Here is a 27,137-nt window from a genome sequence, read left to right as displayed (position 1 = left end):
CATGTGTACCAAATTTCAAGTCAATTGGAGCTACGGTTCAGGAGAAGAAGAGTTTTGTAGGTTTTCGCAAATTTTCAACGTACGGAAAAATCCATCATGGCGGAAGTTATGGGTTCTTGAGGCTTTTTGTTCCCCATGAGAAATGAGGCATGTACACCAAGTTTCAGAAGATTTGGACAAATGGCGGAAATGGTATCACTTTGAAATATGTTTTTTGGGCGTGGCCTGTAGCGCCACCTATGGGCTGAATGTTGACCATTCTTGGTTTGGGGGTACCCGCTGGCATGGACTATCAATGTGCCAATTTAGAAAACTTTTGACCAGTGACTTTTGAGCTATTTGGGCTCAAGGAGAAGAATAATAATAATAATAATAAATATAGCTGCAAGCAGCAATGCGGATTCCTCCTCAAAATGGCAAATCATTTAAAATTGATCAGTAGATGGTTGGGGATAAACCCTCCCAATTAAGGAATTCAAAAACATGTCTTTGTCTGAATCCTAAACTAAACATTTTCAATGTACAGGAAAATCCATACCGACCTTATGGATCCTTGAGGCTTTTTTGTTCCCAATGAGAAATGAGGCATGTACACCAAGTTTCAGAAGAATTGGACAAATGGCTGGAAATGGTATCACTTTGAAAATATTTTTTGGGGCGTGGCCTGTAGCACCACCTATGGTCTAATGTGGGCCATTCTTGGTTTGTGGGTTCCTGTTGGCCTGTAGTATCAATGTACAAAATTAGAAAATATTTGACCAGAAAATGGGAATTTTGGAGTGGCCTGTAGCTCTCTAGGGGCTTAATGTGGGCCATTCTTGGTTTGTGGGTTCCTTTGGCCTGTAGAATCAATGTACCAAATTAGAAAATGTTTGACCAGAAAATGGGACTTTTGGGAATTACCTGTAGCGCTCCTAATGGCTTAATGTTGGCCATTCTTGGTTTGTGGGTTCCTGTTGGCCTGTAGTACCATTGTACCAAATTAGAACATTTTAGACCAGAAAATGGGAATTTCGGCATGGCCTGTAGCTTCTCTAGGGGTGAATGTTGGCCATTCTTGGTTTGTGGGTTCCTGTTGGCCTGTAGTATCAATGTACCAAATTAGAACATTTTTGACCAGAAAACGGAATTTTGGCGTGGCCTTTAGCTCTCCTAGTGGCTTAATGTCGGCCATTCTTGGTTTGTGGGTTCCTGTTGGCCTGTAGTACCATTGTACCAAATTAGAACATTTTAGACCAGAAAATGGGAATTTCGGCATGGCCTGTAGCTGCCTCTAGGGGCTTAATGTTGGCCATTCTTTAGCAAGTACTTCAGAGTGATGTCATCTTGAAGCATGTTAGGTTTGAAAACCATCAGTCAAAATTACATTTGATTTATTGACACGTATATATTGTTAAAATTTGGACATTTACATAAACACTCTTTCAGCCATTTTGTATCGTGATTCATTTTTCCTAAGTAACGCTTTCAAAGACTTCAATTCTACACATGTGTACCAAATTTCAAGTCAATTGGAGCTACGGTTCAGGAGAAGAAGAGTTTTGTAGGTTTTCGTAAATTTTCAACGCACGGAAAAATCCATCATGGCGGAAGTTATGGGTTCTTGAGGCTTTTTGTTCCCTATGAGAAATGAGGCATGTACACCAAGTTTCAGAAGATTTGGACAAATGGCGGAAATGGTATCACTTTGAAAATATTTTTTTGGGCGTGGCCTGTAGCGCCACTCTATGGGCTGAATGTTGACCATTCTTGGTTTGGGGGTACCGCTGGCATGGACTATCAATGTGCCAATTTAGAAAACTTTTGACCAGTGACTTTTGAGCTATTTGGGCTCAAGGAGAAGAATAATAATAATAATAATAAATATAGCTGCAAGCAGCAATGCGGATTCCTCCTCAAAATGGCAAATCATTTAAAATTGATCAGTAGATGGTTGGGGATAAACCCTCCCAATTAAGGAATTCAAAAACATGTCTTTGTCTGAATCCTAAACTAAACATTTTCAATGTACAGGAAAATCCATACCGACCTTATGGATCCTTGAGGCTTTTTTGTTCCCAATGAGAAATGAGGCATGTACACCAAGTTTCAGAAGAATTGGACAAATGGCGTGGAAATGGTATCACTTTGAAAATATTTTTTGGGGCGTGGCCTGTAGCACCACCTATGGTCGAATGTGGGCCATTCTTGGTTTGTGGGTTCCTGTTGGCCTGTAGTATCAATGTACAAAATTAGAAAATATTTGACCAGAAAATGGGAATTTTGGAGTGGCTCTGTAGCTCTCTAGGGGCTTAATGTGGGCCATTCTTGGTTTGTGGGTTCCTGTTGGCCTGTAGAATCAATGTACCAAATTAGAAAATGTTTGACCAGAAAATGGGACTTTTGGGAATTACCTGTAGCGCTCCTAATGGCTTAATGTTGGCCATTCTTGGTTTGTGGGTTCCTGTTGGCCTGTAGTACCATTGTACCAAATTAGAACATTTTAGACCAGAAAATGGGAATTTCGGCATGGCCTGTAGCTACTCTAGGGGTGAATGTTGGCCATTCTTGGTTTGTGGGTTCCTGTTGGCCTGTAGTATCAATGTACCAAATTAGAACATTTTTGACCAGAAAACGGAATTTTGGCGTGGCCTTTAGCTTCCTAGTGGCTTAATGTCGGCCATTCTTGGTTTGTGGGTTCCTGTTGGCCTGTAGTACCATTGTACCAAATTAGAACATTTTAGACCAGAAAATGGGAATTTCGGCATGGCCTGTAGCTTCCTAGGGGCTTAATGTTGGCCATTCTTATGCAGTACTTCAGAGTGATGTCATCTTGAAGCATGTTAGGTTTGAAAACCATCAGTCAAAATTACATTTGATTTATTGACACGTATATATTGTTAAAATTTGGACATTTACATAAACACTCCTTTCAGCCATTTTGTATCGTGATTCATTTTTCCTAAGTAACGCTTTCAAAGACTGTCCATTCTACACATGTGTACCAAATTTCAAGTCAATTGAGCTACGGTTCAGGAGAAGAAGAGTTTTGTAGGTTTTCGCAAATTTTCAACGCACGGAAAATCCATCATGGCGGAAGTTATGGGTTCTTGAGGCTTTTTTGTTCCCCATGAGAAATGAGGCATGTACACCAAGTTTCAGGAGATTTGGACAAATGGCTGGAAATGGTATCACTTTGAAAATATTTTTTTGGGCGTGGCCTGTAGCGCCACCTATGGGCGAATGTTGACCATTCTTGGTTTGGGGGTACCTGCTGGCATGGAGTATCAATGTGCCAATTTAGAAAACTTTTGACCAGTGACTTTTGAGCTATTTGGGCTCAAGGAGAAGAATAATAATAATAATAATAAATATAGCTGCAAGCAGCAATGCGGATTCCTCCTCAAAATGGCAAATCATTTCAAATTGATCAGTAGAGGGTTGGGGTTAAACCTCTCAATGGATGAATCCAAAAACATGTATTTCTGTCTGAATCCTAAACTAAACATTTTCAGTCTACAGGAAAATCCATCATACCTTATGGATCCTTGAGGCGCTTTTGTTCCCAATGAGAAATGAGGCATGTACACCAAGATTCAAAAGAATTGGTTAAATGGCGTGGAAATGGTATCACTTTGAAAATATTTTTTGGGGCGTGGCCTGTAGCGCTCCTATGGGCAAATGTGGGTCATTCTTGGTTTGTGGGTTCCTGTTGGCCTGTAGTATCAATGTACATAATTAGAAAATATTTGACCAGAAAATGGGACTTTTGGGAATTACCTGTAGCTCCCTAGGGGTGAATGTTGGCCATTCTTGGTTTGAGGGTTCCTGTTGACCTGTAGTATCAATGTACCAAATTAGAACATTTTTGACCATAAAATGGGAATTTCAAGGTGGCTCTAGTGCTCCCTAGGGGCTTAATGTTGGCCATTCTTTGTTTGTGGGTTCCTGTTGGCCAGTAGTATCAATGTACCATATTAGAAAATTTTTGACCAGAAAACGAAATTTTGGGAGTGGCCTGTAGCTCTCTAATGGCTTAATGTGGGCCATACTTGGTTTGTGGGTTCCTGTTGGCCTGTAGTATCAATGTACCAAATTATAACTTTTTTGACCAGAAAATGGGAATTTCGGCTTGGCCTCTAGCCACCTAGTGGTGAATGTCGGTCATTCTTGGTTTGTGGATTCCTTTGGCCTGTACTATTAATGTACCAAATTAGAACATTTTTGACCAGAAAATGGGAATTTCGGCATGGCCTGTAGTGCTCCCTAGGGCTTAATGTTGGCCATTCTTGGTTTGAGGGTTCCTGTTGACCTGCAGTATCAATGTACCAAATTAGAACGCTTTTGACCAGAAAACGAAATTTTGAGTAGCTCTGTAGCTCTCTAAGGGCTTAATGTGGGCCACACTTGGTATGTGGGTTCCTGTTGGCCTGTAGTATCAAAGTACCAAATTAGAAAATTTTTGACCAGAAAATGGGAATTTTGGCTTGTCCTGTAGTGCTCCCTAGTGGCTTAATGTCGGTCATTCTTGGTTTGTGGATTCCTGTTGGCCTGTACTATTCTTGTAACCGAATTAGAACATTTTTGACCAGAAAATGGGAATTTTGGCTTGTCCTGTAGTGCCCCTAGTGGCGTATGTCGGTCATTCTTGGTTTGTGGATTCCTGTTGGCCTGTACTATTAATTTACCAAATTAGAACATTTTTGACCAGAAAATGGGAATTTTGGCATGGCCATTCTTTGCACAGTACTTCAGAGTGATGTCATCTTTAAGCATGTTAGGTTTGAAAACCATCAGTCAAAATTACATTTGATTTATTGACACGTATATATTGTTAAAATTTGGACATTTACATAAACACCCTTTCAGCCATTTTGTATCGTGATTCATTTTTCCTAAGTAACGCTTTCAAGGATGTCCATTCTACACATGTGTACCAAATTTCAAGTCAATTGGAGCTACGGTTCAGGAGAAGAAGAGTTTTGTAGGTTTTCGCAAATTTTCAACGCACGGGAAAATCCATCATGGCGGAAGTTATGGGTTCTTGAGGCTTTTTGTTCCCCATGAGGAATGAGGCATGTACACCAAATTTCAGAAGATTTGGACAAATGGCGGAAATTGTATCACTTTGAATTTTGTTTTTTGGGCGTGGCCTGTAGGCCACCTATGGGCTGAATGTGGGCCATTCTTGGTTTGGGGGTACCATGGCATGGAGTATCAATGTGCCAATTTAGAAAATTTTTGACCAGTGACTTTTGAGCTATTGGGGCTCAAGGAGAAGAATAATAATAATAATAATAATAATAATAATAAATATAGCTGCAAAGCAGCAATGCGGATTCCTCCTCAAAATGGCAAATCATTTCAAATTGATCAGTAGAGGGTTGGGGTTAAACCCTCTCAATGGATGAATCCAAAAACATGTATTTCTGTCTGAATCCTAAACTAAACATTTTCAGTCTACAGGAAAATCCATCATACCTTATGGATCCTTGAGGCGCTTTTGTTCCCAATGAGAAATGAGGCATGTACACCAAGATTCAAAAGAATTGGTTAAATGGCTGGAAATGGTATCACTTTGAAAATATTTTTGGGGGCGTGGCCTGTAGCCTCCTATGGGCAAATGTGGGTCATTCTTGGTTTGTGGGTTCCTGTTGGCCTGTAGTATCAATGTACATAATTAGAAAATATTTGACCAGAAAATGGGACTTTGGGAATTACCTGTAGCTCCCTAGGGGTGAATGTTGGCCATTCTTGGTTTGAGGGTTCCTGTTGACCTGTAGTATCAATGTACCAAATTAGAACATTTTTGACCATAAAATGGGAATTTCAAGTGGCCTCTAGTGCTCCCTAGGGCTTAATGTTGGCCATTCTTTGTTTGTGGGTTCCTGTTGGCCAGTAGTATCAATGTACCATATTAGAAAATTTTTGACCAGAAAACTAAATTTTGGGAGTGGCCTGTAGCTCTCTAATGGCTTAATGTGGGCCATACTTGGTTTGTGGGTTCCTGTTGGCCTGTAGTATCAATGTACCAAATTATAACTTTTTGACCAGAAAATGGGAATTTCGGCTTGGCCTCTAGCTCCACCTAGTGGTGAATGTCGGTCATTCTTGGTTTGTGGATTCCTTTGGCCTGTACTATTAATGTACCAAATTAGAACATTTTTGACCAGAAAATGGGAATTTCGCATGGCCTGTAGTGCTCCCTAGGGCTTAATGTTGGCCATTCTTGGTTTGAGGGTTCCTGTTGACCTGCAGTATCAATGTACTAAATTAGAACGCTTTTGACCAGAAAACTAAATTTTGGAGTAGCCTGTAGCTCTCTAAGGGCTTAATGTGGGCCACACTTGGTATGTGGGTTCCTGTTGGCCTGTAGTATCAAAGTACCAAATTAGAAAATTTTTGACCAGAAAATGGGAATTTTGGCTTGTCCTGTAGTGCTCCCTAGTGGCTTAATGTCGGTCATTCTTGGTTTGTGGATTCCTGTTGGCCTGTACTATTCTTGTAACCTAATTAGAACATTTTTGACCAGAAAATGGGAATTTTGGCTTGTCCTGTAGTGCCCCTAGTGGCTGATGTCGGTCATTCTTGGTTTGTGGATTCCTGTTGGCCTGTACTATTAATTTACCAAATTAGAACATTTTTGACCAGAAAATGGGAATTTTGGCATGGCCATTCTTTGCACAGTACTTCAGAGTGATGTCATCTTTAAGCATGTTAGGTTTGAAAACCATCAGTCAAAATTACATTTGATTTATTGACACGTATATATTGTTAAAATTTGGACATTTACATAAACACTCCTTTCAGCCATTTTGTATCGTGATTCATTTTTCCTAAGTAACGCTTTCAAGGATGTCCATTCTACACATGTGTACCAAATTTCAAGTCAATTGAGCTACGGTTCAGGAGAAGAAGAGTTTTGTAGGTTTTCGCAAATTTTCAACGTGACGGGAAAATCCATCATGGCGAAGTTATGGGTTCTTGAGGCTTTTTGTTCCCCATGAGGAATGAGGCATGTACACCAAATTTCAGAAGATTTGGACAAATGGCGTGGAAATTGTATCACTTTGAATTTTGTTTTTTGGGCGTGGCCTGTAGCGCCACCTATGGGCGAATGTGGGCCATTCTTGGTTTGGGGGTACCGCTGGCATGGAGTATCAATGTGCCAATTTAGAAAATTTTTGACCAGTGACTTTTGAGCTATTGGGGCTCAAGGAGAAGAATAATAATAATAATAATAAATATAGCTGCAAAGCAGCAATGCGGATTCCTCCTCAAAATGGCAAATCATTTCAAATTGATCAGTAGAGGGTTGGGGTTAAACCCTCTCAATGGATGAATCCAAAAACATGTATTTCTGTCTGAATCCTAAACTAAACATTTTCAGTCTACAGGAAAATCCATCATACCTTATGGATCCTTGAGGCGTTTTTGTTCCCAATGAGAAATGAGGCATGTACACCAAGATTCAAAAGAATTGGTTAAATGGCGTGGAAATGGTATCACTTTGAAAATATTTTTTGGGGCGTGGCCTGTAGCACTCCTATGGGCAAATGTGGGTCATTCTTGGTTTGTGGGTTCCTGTTGGCCTGTAGTATCAATGTACATAATTAGAAAATATTTGACCAGAAAATGGGACTTTTGGGAATTACCTGTAGTGCTCCTAGGGGTGAATGTTGGCCATTCTTGGTTTGAGGGTTCCTGTTGACCTGTAGTATCAATGTACCAAATTAGAACATTTTTGACCATAAAATGGGAATTTCGGAATGGCCTCTAGTGCTCCCTAGGGCTTAATGTTGGCCATTCTTTGTTTGTGGGTTCCTGTTGGCCAGTAGTATCAATGTACCATATTAGAAAATTTTTGACCAGAAAACGAAATTTTGGGAGTGGCCTGTAGCTCTCTAATGGCTTAATGTGGGCCATACTTGGTTTGTGGGTTCCTGTTGGCCTGTAGTATCAATGTACCAAATTATAACTTTTTGACCAGAAAATGGGAATTTCGGCTTGGCCTCTAGCTCACCTAGTGGTGAATGTCGGTCATTCTTGGTTTGTGGATTCCTTTGGCCTGTACTATTAATGTACCAAATTAGAACATTTTTGACCAGAAAATGGGAATTTCGGCATGGCCTGTAGTGCTCCCTAGGGGCTTAATGTTGGCCATTCTTGGTTTGAGGGTTCCTGTTGACCTGCAGTATCAATGTACCAAATTAGAACGCTTTTGACCAGAAAACTAAATTTTGAGTAGCCTGTAGCTCTCTAAGGGCTTAATGTGGGCCACACTTGGTATGTGGGTTCCTGTTGGCCTGTAGTATCAAAGTACCAAATTAGAAAATTTTTGACCAGAAAATGGGAATTTTGGCTTGTCCTGTAGTGCTCCCTAGTGGCTTAATGTCGGTCATTCTTGGTTTGTGGATTCCTGTTGGCCTGTACTATTCTTGTACCTAATTAGAACATTTTTGACCAGAAAATGGGAATTTTGGCTTGTCCTGTAGTGCCCCTAGTGGCTGTATGTCGGTCATTCTTGGTTTGTGGATTCCTGTTGGCCTGTACTATTAATTTACCAAATTAGAACATTTTTGACCAGAAAATGGGAATTTTGGCATGGCCATTCTTTGCACAGTACTTCAGAGTGATGTCATCTTTAAGCATGTTAGGTTTGAAAACCATCAGTCAAAATTACATTTGATTTATTGACACGTATATATTGTTAAAATTTGGACATTTACATAAACACTCCTTTCAGCCATTTTGTATCGTATTCATTTTTCCTAAGTAACGCTTTCAAGGATGTCCATTCTACACATGTGTACCAAATTTCAAGTCAATTGGAGCTACGGTTCAGGAGAAGAAGAGTTTTGTAGGTTTTCGCAAATTTTCAACGTACGGGAAAATCCATCATGGCGGAAGTTATGGGTTCTTGAGGCTTTTTGTTCCCCATGAGGAATGAGGCATGTACACCAAATTTCAGAAGATTTGGACAAATGGCGTGGAAATTGTATCACTTTGAATTTTGTTTTTTGGGCGTGGCCTGTAGCGCCACCTATGGGCTGAATGTGGGCCATTCTTGGTTTGGGGGTACCGTTGGCATGGAGTATCAATGTGCCAATTTAGAAAATTTTTGACCAGTGACTTTTTGAGCTATTGGGGCTCAAGGAGAAGAATAATAATAATAATAATAAATATAGCTGCAAGCAGCAATGCGGATTCCTCCTCAAAATGGCAAATCATTTCAAATTGATCAGTAGAGGGTTGGGGTTAAACCCTCCAATGGATGAATCCAAAAACATGTATTTCTGTCTGAATCCTAAACTAAACATTTTCAGTCTACAGGAAAATCCATACATGACCTTATGGATCCTTGAGGCTTTTTGTTCCCAATGAGAAATGAGGCATGTACACCAAGATTCAAAAGAATTGGTTAAATGGCGTGGAAATGGTATCACTTTGAAAATATTTTTTGGGGCGTGGCCTGTAGCCTCCTATGGGCAAATGTGGGTCATTCTTGGTTTGTGGGTTCCTGTTGGCCTGTAGTATCAATGTACATAATTAGAAAATATTTGACCAGAAAATGGGACTTTTGGGAATTACCTGTAGCTCCCTAGGGGTGAATGTTGGCCATTCTTGGTTTGAGGGTTCCTGTTGACCTGTAGTATCAATGTACCAAATTAGAACATTTTTGACCATAAAATGGGAATTTCGACGTGGCCTCTAGTGCTCCCTAGGGCTGAATGTTGGCCATTCTTTGTTTGTGGGTTCCTGTTGGCCAGTAGTATCAATGTACCATATTAGAAAATTTTTGACCAGAAAACGAAATTTTGGGAGTGGCCTGTAGCTCTCTAATGGCTTAATGTGGGCCATACTTGGTTTGTGGGTTCCTGTTGGCCTGTAGTATCAATGTACCAAATTATAACTTTTTGACCAGAAAATGGGAATTTCGGCTTGGCCTCTAGCGCCACCTAGTGGTGAATGTCGGTCATTCTTGGTTTGTGGATTCCTTTTGGCCTGTACTATTAATGTACCAAATTAGAACATTTTTGACCAGAAAATGGGAATTTCGGCATGGCCTGTAGTGCTCCCTAGGGCTTAATGTTGGCCATTCTTGGTTTGAGGGTTCCTGTTGACCTGCAGTATCAATGTACCAAATTAGAACGCTTTTGACCAGAAAACTAAATTTTGGAGTAGCTCTGTAGCTCTCTAAGGGCTTAATGTGGGCCACACTTGGTATGTGGGTTCCTGTTGGCCTGTAGTATCAAAGTACCAAATTAGAAAATTTTTGACCAGAAAATGGGAATTTTGGCTTGTCCTGTAGTGCTCCCTAGTGGCTTAATGTCGGTCATTCTTGGTTTGTGGATTCCTGTTGGCCTGTACTATTCTTGTACCGAATTAGAACATTTTTGACCAGAAAATGGGAATTTTGGCTTGTCCTGTAGTGCCCCCTAGTGGCGTATGTCGGTCATTCTTGGTTTGTGGATTCCTGTTGGCCTGTACTATTAATTTACCAAATTAGAACATTTTTGACCAGAAAATGGGAATTTTGGCATGGCCATTCTTTGCACAGTACTTCAGAGTGATGTCATCTTTAAGCATGTTAGGTTTGAAAACCATCAGTCAAAATTACATTTGATTTATTGACACGTATATATTGTTAAAATTTGGACATTTACATAAACACTCCTTTCAGCCATTTTGTATCGTGATTCATTTTTCCTAAGTAACGCTTTCAAGGATGTCCATTCTACACATGTGTACCAAATTTCAAGTCAATTGGAGCTACGGTTCAGGAGAAGAAGAGTTTTGTAGGTTTTCGCAAATTTTCAACGTACGGGAAAATCCATCATGGCGGAAGTTATGGGTTCTTGAGGCTTTTTGTTCCCCATGAGGAATGAGGCATGTACACCAAATTTCAGAAGATTTGGACAAATGGCGTGGAAATTGTATCACTTTGAATTTTGTTTTTTGGGCGTGGCCTGTAGCGCCACCTATGGGCTGAATGTGGGCCATTCTTGGTTTGGGGGTACCCGTTGGCATGGAGTATCAATGTGCCAATTTAGAAAATTTTTGACCAGTGACTTTTTGAGCTATTGGGGCTCAAGGAGAAGAAGAATAATAATAATAATAATAATAATAATAATAATAATAATAATAATAATAAAACCATCAATTACAATAGATTCCCTCCTACGGAGGAATCTAATAATAATAATAATAATAATAATAATAAAACTACAATACAATAGATTCCTCCTACGGAGGAATCTAATAATAAAACCATCAATTACAATAGATTCCTCCTACGGAGGAATCTAATAATAATAATAATAATAATAATAAAACCATCAATTACAATAGATTCCCTCCTATGGAGGAATCTAATAAAACCATCAATTACAATAGATTCCCTCCTACGGAGGAATCTAATAATAATAATAAAACCATCAAATACAATAGATTCCCTCCTTACGGAGGAATCTAATAAAACCATCAATTACAATAGATTCCCTCCTACGGAGAAATCTAATAATAATAATAAAACCATCAATTACAATAGATTCCCTCCTACGGAGGAATCTAATAAAACCATCAATTACAATAGATTCCCTCCTACGGAGGAATCTAATAAAACCATCAATTACAATAGATTCCCTCCTACGGAGGAATCTAATAAAACCATCAATTACAATAGATTCCCTCCTACGGAGGAATCTAAATAATGTTACTTGATGCAATGTCCTTGTACTGGAAATCCATGAACAAAACTATGCAACATATAAGGAAATGCAACCAAGGATACATTAAATACAGGTTATGTTCAATCTATGTCGGGTCGCCACTTGATGTCCAATGTAAAATCTGTCCTTAAGCAAAACCAGTTGAGAACCACTGAGTTAAAGTTACAGACAGGAGCAGTCTGGCTGTGCTGTCGCGCACCAACAGTATATGTTAACTGCTAATAATCATAGGACATTACTTTTAAAAGCTCACACAGCTGATGTTATTAATTTTTTCATTTAGTAGTTAATTTAACATGCTATGCTAACATGTAAACTAACATGCTTTAGTTATTGTCACGTTCCTGTGTTGTCTGCCCCGTGTTTTCTGTTTCACATGTCACTTATCACGTTCCATGTCACGTTTTCCTTGTTGTCCGCCCTGTGTTTCACTGTCTGTGTATAAAACTACATTTCCCATGTTTCCCGGCCCTCATCACTGCCTGCACTGTGTTATTGTCCGCACCTGTTTGTGATTTTGTTATTACCGTGTCTGTCTATTTAAACCCTGTTGTTTTCCCTTTCCTTTGTCGTTTCATGTCCGCTGTTCTCGTTCCCTGATGTTTACTCTTGGTCTTCTGATTCCCCTTGATGTTCGTGGATGTTTATTCGTGTTCGTTCTGCCCTTCGTGGATGTTTTCCCAACTTGTGTAACTCCTTTACGTGCTTCCGTGTTTTAGTTTATGTTTTCCCATTGTGGACTTTGCTTTTGTTCCTGTGTTTGTTTTGTTTATGCTTGTAAATAAAGCCGTGTGTGGATCCGAACCCCCCGTCTGCCTTCTCCTGATTTCCCACATCATTACAGTTATATAACATGTTATAGTTAAATGCAATTTTTTTATCATGTTTATAATTCGATTTATTATTATAATTCTGTTAGCTTTCTTAATTTTTTTATTTTATTTTCAAAAGGGAGAATTATTTTTACACATACTTCAATAAAATAAATGGTTTCAAGTTTCAATTATAATAAAGTGTTTGCTCAAAATAAATAAATAAAATAACCCTTCTGTTTTCACTGATAATACGAATTGTGTAATACTGTATACCATGAAACCGTGATATTTTCTGAGACGGTTATCATACTTTGAAAATATCATACCGTTGCAACCCTAGGTTCTGCCATATGCTCGATGCTACATTTAAATAAATGTTAGAATCCAACACTTTGGACACTTTTTGGCAGCTCGAGTGCAAATGCGAGATAAAGGGGTTTGACTTAACTTCTCTGGTTAGTTTGATAGAAAGGCTTTGAAATGGTGATATAGGGGCTAGAACTTCCTGTTCAATACAAAACCAGAGAGGGACTCTTTCAGGTGGGATCGACCGATGAGCCAAATGTCTGAGACCGAATGCATAATAATAAAACAAAATCTTGGGTAGGCCTACGTAACTTACAGAAATGTGATCTGGGACATTTACAATTCCAAATTAAGGACTTCGATATGCTATAAAATTGCTTGAAATAAGAAAGTGGGACATCTATAAGGAGAGATTGTAGCAGGTAGTTGAATTTTGGAATACATTTTGGAATTCCTTCCCAGTCATAGATAAATATAATGAAACCCACCTGCCCAAATCATTCGGAAAACCTTTTTATTAGAAGGTCAAAAGTTACTAAAATACCCAAATACTTAATGCCTGGTTTGGGTCACTGGAAGGCACCTGGCTGAAAATCCGTTAACGGGCAGTACGCTGTTAGAGACAAAACTTCAGGTTTATTTTGTTTAAATTGTTCCAATATATCCGTATCCTGAAAATTTAGAAAAGGAACGAATAGTTCTGTGGAGGCATCGATTTAGTGGGGCCAGAGACAAATAGTAAAATATCATCTGCTTAAAGCAAAAGCTTATGCGCACAACTCCCGCCATCACCCCTAGAAAATCATCCTTTCTTATCGCAGCTGCTAATGGTTCCAGGGCAAGACAGAACAATAAGGGGGAAAGAGGGCAACCCTGACGGGTGCCCCTATCCAGAGTAAAAATAATCTGAAATGAATACATTAGTTTGAACCGCCGCTACCGGGTGTCTATAAAGTAACTTAATCCACCCAATAAAAGTATTTCCAAACCAGTACATTTCCAAAATCTTAAAGATAATCCCATTCTAGCAAATCAAATGCTTTTTCGCGTCAAATGAGATGGAAGCGACCGGAGTCTGATCATTCGCCACTGCCCACATGACATTAATGAAACGCCTAATGTTTTCAGAAGGGTTACAGCCCTGAATAAACCCCACCTGATCTAGATGTATAAGAGATGTCATAACTTTACTTAATTGGTTAGCCAAAATGTTTGACAATATTTTTACATCTAGCTTGATCAGGGATATTTGACAGTAACTCTTACACTCGCTTGAATCTTTGTCCTTTTTAAGATTCAGACTGATCCAGGCTTGCGTCGTGGTCGGCGGATGCTTTCCATTCTTTAATGATTTCATAGCAACTTTAGCAAAAGTGGAGCCAGTTCTGTAGCATTAGAACTACAAAATTAAGCTGCAAAGCCATCTGGCCCCACATCCTTGACTGTAGGCAAGGCCTTAATTACCTCGCCAAGCTCCTCAAAGGTATCTCAGAATCAAGAGATTTTTTCAGTTTAGGAAGTTCTAATGGTTCCACAAATTTTCTAATATCCTTATCAGTAGACGAAGACGTGAAACTGATTGATCAAGATATATTTCTTTAAAAGCATTATTAATATCAATAGCTGAGGTAAATATTTCACCACCAGAAGATTTCCCTGAGGGAATGGTAGAAAAAGACTCTCTGTATTATATATCTAGCCAGAAGTTTTCCTGCCTTGTCCCCTGACTCAAAGTATGACTGTATTGCTGTGAATAGTCAAAACTCCTCCTTCCTCTACAAAATAGTGTTATATCTGTATTTCAATCGGGTCAATTCTCGAGGCATTAGACAACATTCTGCTCTTCAGCTCTGCCTCAGCACTTAATATTCCATTCCAATTCCACAAGTTCTTGTGCTTTGGATTTTTTGGTGAATGCTGCATACTGTATGATCTGGCCACTAAGAAGCGCCTTAAGTGCCTCCCAAGCCACGCCCACAGAGGATACGGAGGACCAGTTGGTCTCCATTTAGACATTGATTTCAGTCTTTTACATTTGTTGGAATTCAGGTTTTGCAAAAGGGATACAGTAAAGCATCAACTATATGATTTTCTTTTCTCCATATGTGGCAACACCTCTATACACACCAAGGCATGATCTGAGACTGAAATGTTTCCAATTGAGCAATCAGCAACTGATGAAATGAGTGACTTAGATAAATATAAAAAATATATATTCTTGAGTAAATCTTATGGACGGATGACAAATATGTATAGTCCCTCCCAGATGGGTTCAAAGTATCCCCAAATATCTGTAAGACCAAGATTTTTACACATCCTGTTAAGTGTCCATGTTGTTCTAGTGGGCTTGCACACATTTGCTTCACTATGGGTCAAGGACTGAGTCCATCAAAAGATGAAAGTCTCCTCCCAGTATTAAACCATGAGGGGTGCCAGTGGCTTGCAACATCCCTTTAAGATTTATAAAAAAGCCCTGATCATCAACGTTAGGTGCATAAATATTAGCCAAATTAAGACTTTGCCCCTGACTTTCAACTAAAACAATAATGACACTTCCTAATTTATCTTTAATCTGTTTTAATTTCAATTGTTGATGTTTACTTTTCAGTGTAATGACTCCCCTGCTCTTTGTTGAGCCAGCACTAAAGAAAAGATGTCCACACCATATCTTCCCAAATTTTTCAGCTTTGTGCAGGGAAAGATGCATTTCTTGAAGAAACACTATATCATATTTCTTGTGCTTAAGATGAAAAATAACCTTCCTTCTTTTTATGGGGTGCCCCAAACCATTCCACGTGGAGAGAGACAATCCACTCATATTAACATTTGATATATAAGAAAAAATAGATTGTGTGTCAAAAACAAGATTTTAAAGGGTAACTAAACCCTAAACAAACTTTTTTTAGTTAATGATCTGTAAGAATGGGGCTTTATTAGTACTGGTCATTGATTCAAGTAATTTTTTTGACATTTGTGTATAAAGTGTTTTAATTCTACAATATATGGTGTAAAAACGTCTGAGTGCTGCCCTCTTCAGGTTGAACGGTGGCTACTGCAGTTGAATTTTCCTATTGGCTGTTTGCGTACTGCCGTGACGTAACCGGTGACAGCTGATGCAAGCAGGTTCCAGCTCACCACGCCCTTGGTACGAGCTACCACGCCCATGGCAGTATAAAAACCATCTCGTTTCGTCAAAACCACTGTAGCGAGTCAGGAGTTGGAATTGCGAGTATTGAAAATGATCAGGATAGAGTATTTTAGCATCTATTTAGCATAGCATTTATATAGTTATTTAGATTATTTCGTGTAGCCTAGGTAGTTAATTAGCATATTTGTTAGTGTAGTATTGTTAGAAGCATAGTTAGTTAGTAGCATAGTATTGCGTCAGTTAGGATAGCTTCAAGTTAGCGTAGATTATCTGTATTTAGTACAGTGGTCAAGATGGTACGTAGGTGTAGTGTTGCTGGTTGCAACAGCACTGCTGGACTGTATAGCTTTCCAGTAGACTTGGAAATTACGCACCAGTGGTTGCATGTCCTTGGCCTGGAAGACCGCGAGTTCCCGCCTAGAGCTGTAGGAGTGTGCAAACTGCATTTTACGCGGCATTCTCCAACGCAATGGAGGTGGAAATGGGCTTCTCCAAACAGCTCGCGCTGAAAAGCGACGCAGTGCCAAACGCTGCTCCTCCTGCATGGACTCCACCACCGCAGCGGCGTCTTGAGGTGAGTGATCATATATATTTGAATCACAATTTACTGGATTTGCTGGATTTTTTCACATAGCGGCAAAATATGAATATGCCTACAGAGCGCGCGCTATTGACATCAACTCGATAAAACTCATCAGATTCATGTACATGCTTGCGACCGTGTGAGGAATAATAATAACATAATAATAATACTCCTGGAGAAAATTACCACTCCAGTCACTCTCCATTTTAGAAGCTGACAGCAGCTGTCAATTAATCCGTCACTACGGGTCTCAGGTACACGCCCCCCGCTCAGCCCCGCCCTCGTTTCGTCCCCTCTATCCCTGCTGGTGTCTGCCCACTTTTCCAGCATTTTTCAAATATTGCTAGTGGGTGGAGTCAGACTCTGAGCAGGGGTTTAGTTACCCTTTAAAGACCACATTAGTGCATCCATCAAGATCTCAGAACTAAACAAACATAAAAAAGAAAAACGTGCGCATTAACCCCACGCAGGACAGCACCAACTGGCGTCCATCCCTCCAAACTCAAACAGTCAATGCACGCTTACGAGAACCCCTGTGACAACTTTGCCGTCGGATTACTCACATTTTTGTGAGACATAATTACATTTCAAAAGATAATATATAAAACAGACTCCAGCCAATAGGAGGAATAAACCCAGAGTGTGTAGATTCATTCATTAAATTGTCCAGAATGTGTGTTACTCTACAAAATATACTCCAGCCGCTAGGCGGAACCAGCATAAAAAGAACACGCATATTATTCAAACAGTCAAGCGAATGCTCAGTGAGCCGGTCCAATCGGCTGCAATGCGAGTACCACAAGATAACTTACTCCATTACTTTATAAAGGACATCACTTGCTGTGGGCATGTGAATGTTTTACTGCCATCCTTAGCATCTATTTTCTATTTGGCCGGGAATATCAGCGCAAAAGTGACCTTCCATTGATGTAAAAGTTTCTTGCATTCCTTGAATCGATCACGTTTCTCTCTTGTCGAATTCTCAAAGTCTTGGAACAAGAAAATGCTGTGTTTTTTCCAAGCCTTCCTTTCAGGGTTTCCGCAGGGTCTTAAAAAGTCTAAAAAAGTCAGAAATTTCAAAATCACAATTTAAGGCCTTAAAAAGTGTTAAATTTGCTGAAGCATTGTGTTCTAGGTCTTAAATAATTTTAAACAGGTCTTAATTTTCCTACGTCCATGTAAATCTCATTTAAATGCTCCCGCAGCACTTTGGAATGTTTTTTTTTTTTTTTATTCCGTGGTGTTGTAGTTTCTTATTTCGCTAGTCCAAATATAATTTGCTGTATTACGACTACAAAATAGACCAACATGCAACAGCCAATCAGCTTTGAGCTTTCGTGTTATTAGCGCAAGTCTCTCGGATACCACAGAAAGACGTTAAACGGATTTTATTCAGCTATGGGGAAGTGCAAGTTTAGCGATACTTGGCTTGAAAAATCTGAATTTCGTGCTTGGTTAAAGCCAGTTGCAAATAACGCATTTGAAGCCTACTGCTTCTTATGCAAGAAAACTATTAAATTGGGAACGTTGGGTGTACGGGCGCTGGAGTCTCATTCAAAAAGTGAAAAACATCTAACTGCTGTGAAGGGTCTCCAGCAAACGACAGCCATCAGCCAGTTCTTGCAAGTATCTGGCGGCTCCAGCACTACTTCTACACTGCCTAGGCTAGGCCCACACAGTAGCTCCGCAACTCCCGCAATCGACCTCCGTGTTGCTTTTGGATCAGAGCCAACACTAAAAGCGGAGGTGCTCTGGGTTCTCCACACGATGACAAGACACCAGTCCTACAGTGCGAATGAGGAAATCGGGGAATTGTTTCAAACAATGTTTCTGGACTCTGATATAGCTAAATCCTTCAGATGCGGGAAAGATAAAACGTCCTACATTACGCGCTTTGGAATAGCGGATTTTATAAAAGAGAACTAATTTCCAAAATCACGGGACCGTTCGTGCTGATGTTCGACGAAAGTCTTAATCGCACCACCAAAACGAAACAGCTGGACCTGCACGTACGATTTTGGGAGGAAGGGCAGGTGCAGTCAAGATACCTGGGATCCCAGTTCATGGGTCATGCAACTGCTGAGGACTTAATGAAACATGTGAAAGTAAATGTTTTATTTTAGCAAATAAATAAATTTGAGCTAAAATTATTTTAGCTGTTACAACTTTGTTTATAGATTATTATTTTTTTTCATTAGCAAAAGGGTGATTAGAGTAATACAACAAATTTTCTGTTGTATTAAAGGAGAACTCCGGTCAATTTTAACATTGAGCTCATTTTTTTGTAAATTTGGAGTGCTGTCAGTACAGAGAACAACGACAAAAATCGGTGTTGCCTACACCGTGTTGTCCTCTTTTTAAAATGTGCACCCTGTTGACTTAAATGGGGCGCGTTCTCTTGAATTGCTTAGTTACCAATGATCGCGCGCGTGAACTCGACAATCAACTACTGTGGACTTCGACCGAAAACAGGAAGGCCGTGTCCCAATAGGCACACTACGCCCTAAGGTCTTCCTCGAAGTGGACACTTGTTGAAAGTGCACTTAGCGGAGTAAGTGCGCAAGGGCCCGAAGCTGTGAAAAGCAGAATTGGGACAGTTTTGCACACGTCACTATCTACGTCACTTCTGTTGTGATCAGGAGAGCAAACACCGTTCATTTGGCTAATGCGTGTGTTGCTTATAATAGCTGTAACATGACACAATCCTTTGAATGAAAATAATTATATATTTTTTTACTCTTAGCTACCAACCTTTCTGTTAATGTTATTAATACTAAAACAGTTTTTGGCTAAGATAAATTGTGATTGAGGTTTACCTGAGCTTATAATGTCTTACCGTATTCACAGCGATTCGAAATGCAATTTTAATTATGTTATTATGGAAATTGATATATGAAATTCTTCCCATCCCATACATGAAAAAATACACGACGTGTTGGTGATATATTATATATAGGCTATATATTAAAATAGTCTTAAATAGGCTATATGAAATAAAATGACACAACCCTGTCTCTTTTTGTTAAATTTCAGTTTTATTGATCAATAATAGCCATTATTAAAGTATAAGTAGCCTAAAAGGTATAAGAAGCTATATAAGTCAAGAAATAAAGCAAGTTAAAAGATTCAGTCAAACATAAGTCAACAGGCTAACGTTACAACGTTACAGTTAAATAGCCTAAATATATAAAGTTATAAAGTTATATAAACTTCACTTTGCCCTCAGCCAAAACTATTTGCCAGGGAACAAATCATAGATTAATGAGACCAAAGATAAGAGGCTAAAAGCAGGTTTAAAACTTGCCCCATTTAAGTCAACAGGGTGCAAATTTGAAAAAGAGGATAACACGGTGTAGGCAACACCAATTTTTGTCAGATGGCAGTCAGATGGCTCAGCTAATAACCAAGTCAAATGCTCTGAGGAGGGCCAGCGAGGAAAAATCAGCTGAGCTCAAGAATATTGAGGAGGAGATTCTGGCCAAGAGAGAAGAGCTGAGATCAATGTAGTGCACACTCACGCATCCGCAAACTCGCATCAAGATGTTTCTGTTTTTTTTCTGTAGTTCAAAAATGCATCTAAGCTGTCTTCAGTACTATGTTCAGTTTGAATAAATTAATTTTCTTTGCAAGTAATTTTGAGACTCTGCGTTTCCTTTCTACGTTTTTTTTATTTCGTGATATAGGTCTTAAATTTCATTCATAATGGTCTTAAAAAGGTCTTAAATCTTAAATTTGACTTTGTGAAACCTGCAGAAACCCTGTCCTTTACTCCTCGCATCGCGTAACACAAGTTCTTTATCAGATGATCTCAGAAATGTGGCCAGAATTTATCGGGCCTGTCTCCCTCAGCGGATCGCTGAACAGGAACCCTGTGAGCTCGCTCGATTTCCAGTTTATTGCATGCTGTGTCGAGCAGATTCAGAAGGAGCCCTTCCAGGAATTTCACCATTCCCTGTCCCTCTTCGGCCTCTGGAATTATGACGATACGGACATTATTCCGCTGGCTACGGTTCTCCATGTCCTCCAACTTCTCCCAGACATGCTCTAAATCCACCTTGGTCGTTAGCGGATTAGCAGATAATTCCCTCTCCATGACTCTAGATAATCGATCTGTTACTCGACATCCCCCACTCTTGTAATCTCCTCAGTGAACTTCGCCTCCATGGCAGTGATCGAGCGACGTATCACAGCAACGACCTTCGTCCGGCATGTTCAGGATCTCTCACCGCAATTTCCGGACCTCTCCGACTAAATCGACTCCAGTTATGGAACAGTTATGGAACACCATTAAATCTCACTGGCCATTAAACGTGTTAAAACTAGCAAAGTGCGCAGAGCTCGCCATTCACACGTCCAATCCGTGCATGGCGTCATGTGACTCCATAGGTTCATTTTCTTGAAAGGTTAGTGCTACGGAGATAGTTTTTAACACGAGAGAGACAATAACATTTAATAGACCAATGGCGTGAGTTGGTGGCGAGACTATGTGTTTGGTCGATCAACAGCAGAAGAGGGGCATTTTTGGAAAGCTATATTTTTTGCAATTCCATTTGGTGATGCTAGTTTCACAGAAATTACATACATCATCTTTAACTTTAAGACCGCCCAAACAAAGTAATCTAAAAATATAAACACTTCCAATATAAAGAGAAAAATCTGACATGTTGGGAATAAATTAAATGTGTAAATTTTACATTATTTTCAATTGACTTCGCATTTGACTTTTGAATTGCTTGGGAGGTCCTGATCCTCTGCACACATTACAAATCAGTTCTGATCAGTAGGCTTCTAATCTGATAATTGTACAGATGCAGACTTTATGACCTGGCGAATTCCGATGAAGTCTCAAGGATTTAGAGAAGCTAGAGAAGATTAAAGACAAAATTGATTTAGAAATAAAAAAAGACTGGTAGCGTCAGGGGCTGCGTTAACTGAAAATTCATTTAACTGCCAAATAATTTACTATTTTCTTAAACATTGACAAATATATTCTAAATGCTGTCCTCTATTTGAGAGATTTCGAAAGGAGACCGTCTTATTTTATGACTGCATACATCAATTATTAAATCAGTGTGTTTCTGCCAGTTACTACATGATGATAAAATTTAAAAAAAAACTTTTTTTTAGTGCAGTGGTAGATTTACAGGTAAAACTTTCACCCTAGAAGTCCTTATTTTCACCAGACTTATGCTTGGGGAGTCAAACATCTATCATAAATTCACTATCGTGTGCATACCATTATAATGGATGCTACATGTCCCTTAATGTAGCCCCTTAAAGTATGATGGATAAAAGAAGATGGAATTACTGAAATCTGACAACCTAGTCCATCAGAGCAATAATGTTTTTCTTTTGTAGCTTAACCTCTTGGTATGGTAAAGGACTTGTTTGAAGAGAAGAGAACAGTATGGCATTTCTGTCGAAATGGCTCCGCTCATAAATTGTACCAGTTGTAAGACTCTAATAATAGTTTTAAGACAAAGTTAAAATTATAGAAAATTATTGCCTCTGCTACAAAAGCGTGCACTCTTAAGAATGATGCATTGACTGGAACAGACTTCCAGTATCACATCTGCTTTTTAAGGTGCAATCTAATCTTGATTAAGTAAATAAACCTGCTCCCAAGCAGTTTTGAGCTGTTGGATCTGTTGCTTTGACATCAACTCTGAGATGTTCTTTAAGGAATGTAACAAACCTGGATTGGGTCTAATCATCAAAAATTAAATGCAGATAACTTTGTGTGTTGCAGGATGTAAAAGATAAGTACTGCACAAGGATTATTGAAAAGCTTTGTAACCAGTTTAATGGAGATTGTTCGACTAAATCAGCCAGCAACGAGGACACCACCTTGCTTGCCCTGGTTGATTACATTGGAGGTACCAGTTTACAAAAACGTACACCTATTACCTGACTACTTTGTAATGGCATCTCAAAGAGATAAACATTCCTATGCATCCTTGCAGAGCCCAAAGATGAGACGAAACCTAAACGTGCCAAAAGAGGTACATTTTATTGAATTTGAGTATTCTTTATACTTGCTTGCTGTTGATAAAATTGTTGTTTATTTGTAGTTAGTTTCCAGTCTTTTGTGTCTTTTCAGGCCAGAAAAAAGCTTCAACTGCAAAGAATGGGAGGAATGCTAGTAAAGCAGATTTGTCCTCCGATGAAAGGTGGGCTTGTTTTACCTCTTAATCAAGGATATGTGAATGATGGCAAGTGATTTAAATTTCATTTGTGTTCAAGATCTCAAATATGAATGTGATATGGTAGATTGTGTCTTAACCTTTAGCATGTGTTTGTATACCTGCTTTCTCTATAGTGATGAAGAGAATGTTCCCGAAGCCCCTCCATCAGTGCGACCAACTCGGCGTGCTAAGTTGGCTGCTCTGAATAAAACTAAGCAGGATCTCACTGCCCTCATGAACCAAGAGACCAATGGTTTCTGTTAGTGTTAGCGCCAAAAGTTAGAACAGCAAAAGGTTATTTTACCACCTTCCACATTTACGGACTATTGCGGACTCGTGACTGGAATAAGGGCTTGATGAATAAATGCCTGTGGTAGCATGTATCACCTGCATGAGTTTTGTGTTAACATTTTTTTAATTAATCTTATGCAGCATACAGAAATATGAGGAAATAGTACCAACTCCTCATTCCTGCCCATTTCAGTTTCTAATATGCTGTTATAAATAGTATGCATTTGTCCATGGAAACTGGCTGAGAAACCAGCTAAAGGCCCCATTTTAACATGGTTCAGAAATGTTTTACTTTTTTTAATCCAATATGCCTCTCAACATCAATAATAATTTTTTTTTAATCTAAACTTGATTTATTTGTATTTGCAATAATTCTTACTGTTCTAATGATGATACACTTTGAAAACAAGTATAAAATATAGCTGCGAGCAGCGATGGCGGGCCCAAGACGGTGGCACCGCCACCCCCGTGCCTTTAGGGTTGCTGTGCACGATGGGCAATAACGTAACCTCGCTTTGACTGTCGAGAAGATGTGTGCTGTAGAGCTCGCATCAGTGTGTGCTCTGCAAAAGTGCGCATCAAGGGCACATATCGACCACAAAGTATGCGTGAGCACCCTTCCGATACCTAAAATGAAAAATGAGACACCCTACGGTCTCATGGAGTTAATGGACACATGAAATAAGTACACAAGACTGAAAATTCATATGAAGTGTGCCATTTAGGACAGGGCCTATGACCGTGAACCACAATAGTCACATCTATGAGATAATTCAAATGTAGAATAATTTTTGATGTCATAGGTCAATATCTTTTGCAGCACTTTAATGTGTTAATCCAGAAGGCCAGTATTTATCTGGAGGTCTTTGTACAGGTTTATCAATGTAATTATAATTTACACTTATGTGTTCCTATGATATGCAATGGAAGTACATTTTTATGTTTAACATGGGTGTATTCACAATACATAGCATATGATATAATATCTTAAGATTATTTATCATTATGTTAAGTACATCCCACAAATGTGACTGTATTCACCTGTAATGTCTCCAATAAGTACAGTATATTGGCCTGTATGGCCATGATATATTTCCTTAGCTAGACTTTAGCTAACCTATTACATTAGCTAGTAGCTCATGAGTCATGAATGTTAGCAAGACACAAGTTAACTATATTTGCTTTTGGCTAATTAGCTGTATAGTCGAGGCACTGTACACGACGCGGAGGGAGGGCGGGCATCGACAAACTCTCATCTACCGACCTGATGTTTTTTATTTAATAAATATATTTGTTTGACAGGGAAGCTGTGCACAAACAGGAATATATATATATTAATTAATTTATTAAAAAAATAAAAATAAACACCCCAGAAAAAAGGGCACTTTCTCTCGAGGAAGAAAAAGGGCAGGTGCTCAAGCCCCCTTTGATGTCTATGTGTGCACGTGCCTGAGGGTGAGTAAATGATGAGAGAAATATATTTTTGGGGTAAACTCATTCTATTTGAAAGACTATCTAGGTACATAATAACACTGCATTGCTGTGACTGTTTATAAATTTCAAAATGTACAAGCTCACACTTTAAATGGTCAGTGCTTTGATTTTTAAATCATTAAAATAGCAACAGATCAGAGAAAAAAAATGGAGATTGAGTGATTATTTTTACATTTTACATGCCATTCAAAAACGTGGCATTTTACAGCGTAAGAGAGAAATTAAAAAACTTAAAATAATACCATTTGTACTTTTCAATGACTTGGGATGTCTATGTTCAGGGCGAAGGCTAAACTGTTACTGTCTCTTTAAGAGGGTTTTATCGCATGTTACGATATTCAAGGCACAGTTCAGTTTAATCTTTTGAGAACTGAGAAGTATCATTATTTTCGTTTTGTGCCGTGCTTGTTGCATCTGTATTCATTGTGAGACAATAAAATACAGACTGCGTGAATGGCTGATTTTGTTCACTTGAATTATGTGACGTGTTTCAGAAAGATTATCGCGAAGACAGAGACAGCGCAGCCGGTTTATTTTCTTTATTTTACAAAAGCACAAGGTTTTGTTGTTATTTTAAGTGTACACAAATAAAAGTACGACTTTCATAGTTTGTGATGATGTATTAAATGTATCAGTATGGGCACAAATAACGCAGTATTTTGTTTAAGTTGTTTCCGCTGTTTCGAGAGAAAAATATAGCAGGACGTCACCTGGAATAATGCCAGAATTTAATATAATTATACCAGATTTCTTTCTCAAGTGTTTGTTCACTTGAGACATAACAGACTCCTCAATATATCATGTATTTTTACACTTTGTTGTATGAAATTGTCCGTTCAGACGCAAGCAGCAGGCGTTCGAGCGAGCATTAGACACGACGCAGCTCGATCGCTGTGTCACTCAATCTGCTCGCAAACATGTATTTGAGTTGTTTTCACATTTGTTGAGTTGAATAGTGTAAAATCGCTTGAATGTTCAAACAGGCAAACATTGTATACAACCGACAAACCTTCGTGAAGATGTGAGCAAAAATAATCGGTCAGACATAGAGCTGTCACGATAACTACTTTTTGTTGTGCGATATATTGCACATAAATTAATTGTGATAAACGATATTATTGTAATTTTCAGACCATTTTATGCCACTGATTACATAATGACAATATAATAGCATAATAATGCAAGTACACTGTTTCAAAGAACAAAGAACATTTTATTCTTATTCTATTCAATATTTAGACATTGTGAAATGTGAAAAAATATATCCCAAATAAATAAAACAAGTAAATAAATACACTTTCGTTAACAAAAAAGTGCAAGGTATCAAGAACTAGATCAAAACAAAGTAGGCTACTATGTCAATTTAAACTTTTAAAGTGTCTCACACAAAGGCACAGATGTATCAACAGGACATTTCTGCTACCAGATTAGTTTTTTAATTGTTAGGCAGATTCCGAGAAAGGAACACCAACATGTTTACCTTGTGGGGCTTAAGGCAGGATCTTACTGGGGTAACAATGTTACCAGCTATGCTAAACAGTCTTTCTTATAGCGAGTTACGCTATCCGTGAGTGTGCGCCATTTCGCGCTGTCACGTTTATATTTGCACTGTCGGGAAAAGGCATCTGCAACAGATAACTGTATGGAAGAAGGCCCCTCTCCAACTCCAGCTAAAGTTGTTGTTCCCAGGTTGAAAAACTGGGTGGGATGGTTATGTTTTAGGTGCGATTTTAAGTTTGTTGTGTTGCCTCTTTTTTTGGCCAGCAGGAGCCATCTCTGCTCTTCAGGACTGTTTTGAGTGTACTGACTGGCACATGTTCAGGGAGGCTGCAACATATGGCGATTCTACCAACTTGGAGGAATACACAGCATCAGTGACCAGCTACATCAGCAAGTGCATTGATGATGTCACTTTCTCCAAGACCATCACCACACGCTCCAACCAGAAGCCGTGGATGACTGCGGAGGTGCGCACGCTGCTGAGGTCCCGAGACTCCGCCTTCAGAGCAGGCGATAAGGCAGCCCTAAGAACAGCTAGGGCCAAACTGTCACGGGCAATCAGAGAGGCAAAGCGCCGACACGCCCAGAGAATCCACAGTCACTTCCAGGACAGCGGTGACACGCGGCGCATGTGGCAGGGCATCCAGGCCATCACCAACTACAGGACAACATCAGTTGCCTGTGACAAAGATGCCTCCCTTCCAGATGCGCTGAACGACTTCTACGCTCGGTTTGAAGTGCAGAACGACGTGATGGCGAGGAAGTCCACCCCTCCTCCCAACGACCAGGTGCTCTGTCTTACCACGGCAGATGTGAGGAAAACTCTACATAGTGTCAACCCACGTAAGGCTGCTGGACCAGACAACATTCCTGGCAGAGTGCTCAGAGGATGTGCAGACCAGCTAGCAGATGTTATTACCGACATCTTCAACATCTCTCTGAGCAGCGCCGTTGTTCCAACGTGCTTCAAGGCCACCACCATCATCCCCATGCCAAAGAAGTCTTCAGTGTCCTGCCTCAACGACTACCGTCCCGTCGCACTTACACCCATCATCATGAAGTGCTTCGAGAGGCTCGTCATGAGGCAGATTAAGACCTAGCTGC

General features: G+C 39.4%; 1 pseudogene; it reads left to right on the top strand.

The window, feature by feature from the left end:
• Positions 1 to 24,987, top strand: part of LOC127643621 (condensin complex subunit 3-like) — a 53,846-nt pseudogene extending 28,859 nt beyond the window's left edge.
• The last annotated feature ends 2,150 nt before the right edge of the window (positions 24,988 to 27,137 follow it).

The sequence above is a fragment of the Xyrauchen texanus genome, chromosome 5 (assembly GCF_025860055.1).
Source record: "Xyrauchen texanus isolate HMW12.3.18 chromosome 5, RBS_HiC_50CHRs, whole genome shotgun sequence".
Taxonomy (NCBI): Eukaryota; Metazoa; Chordata; class Actinopteri; order Cypriniformes; family Catostomidae; genus Xyrauchen; species Xyrauchen texanus.
Note: the sequence above shows the minus strand (reverse complement) of the source record. Positions and strands in the feature narration are given on the sequence as shown.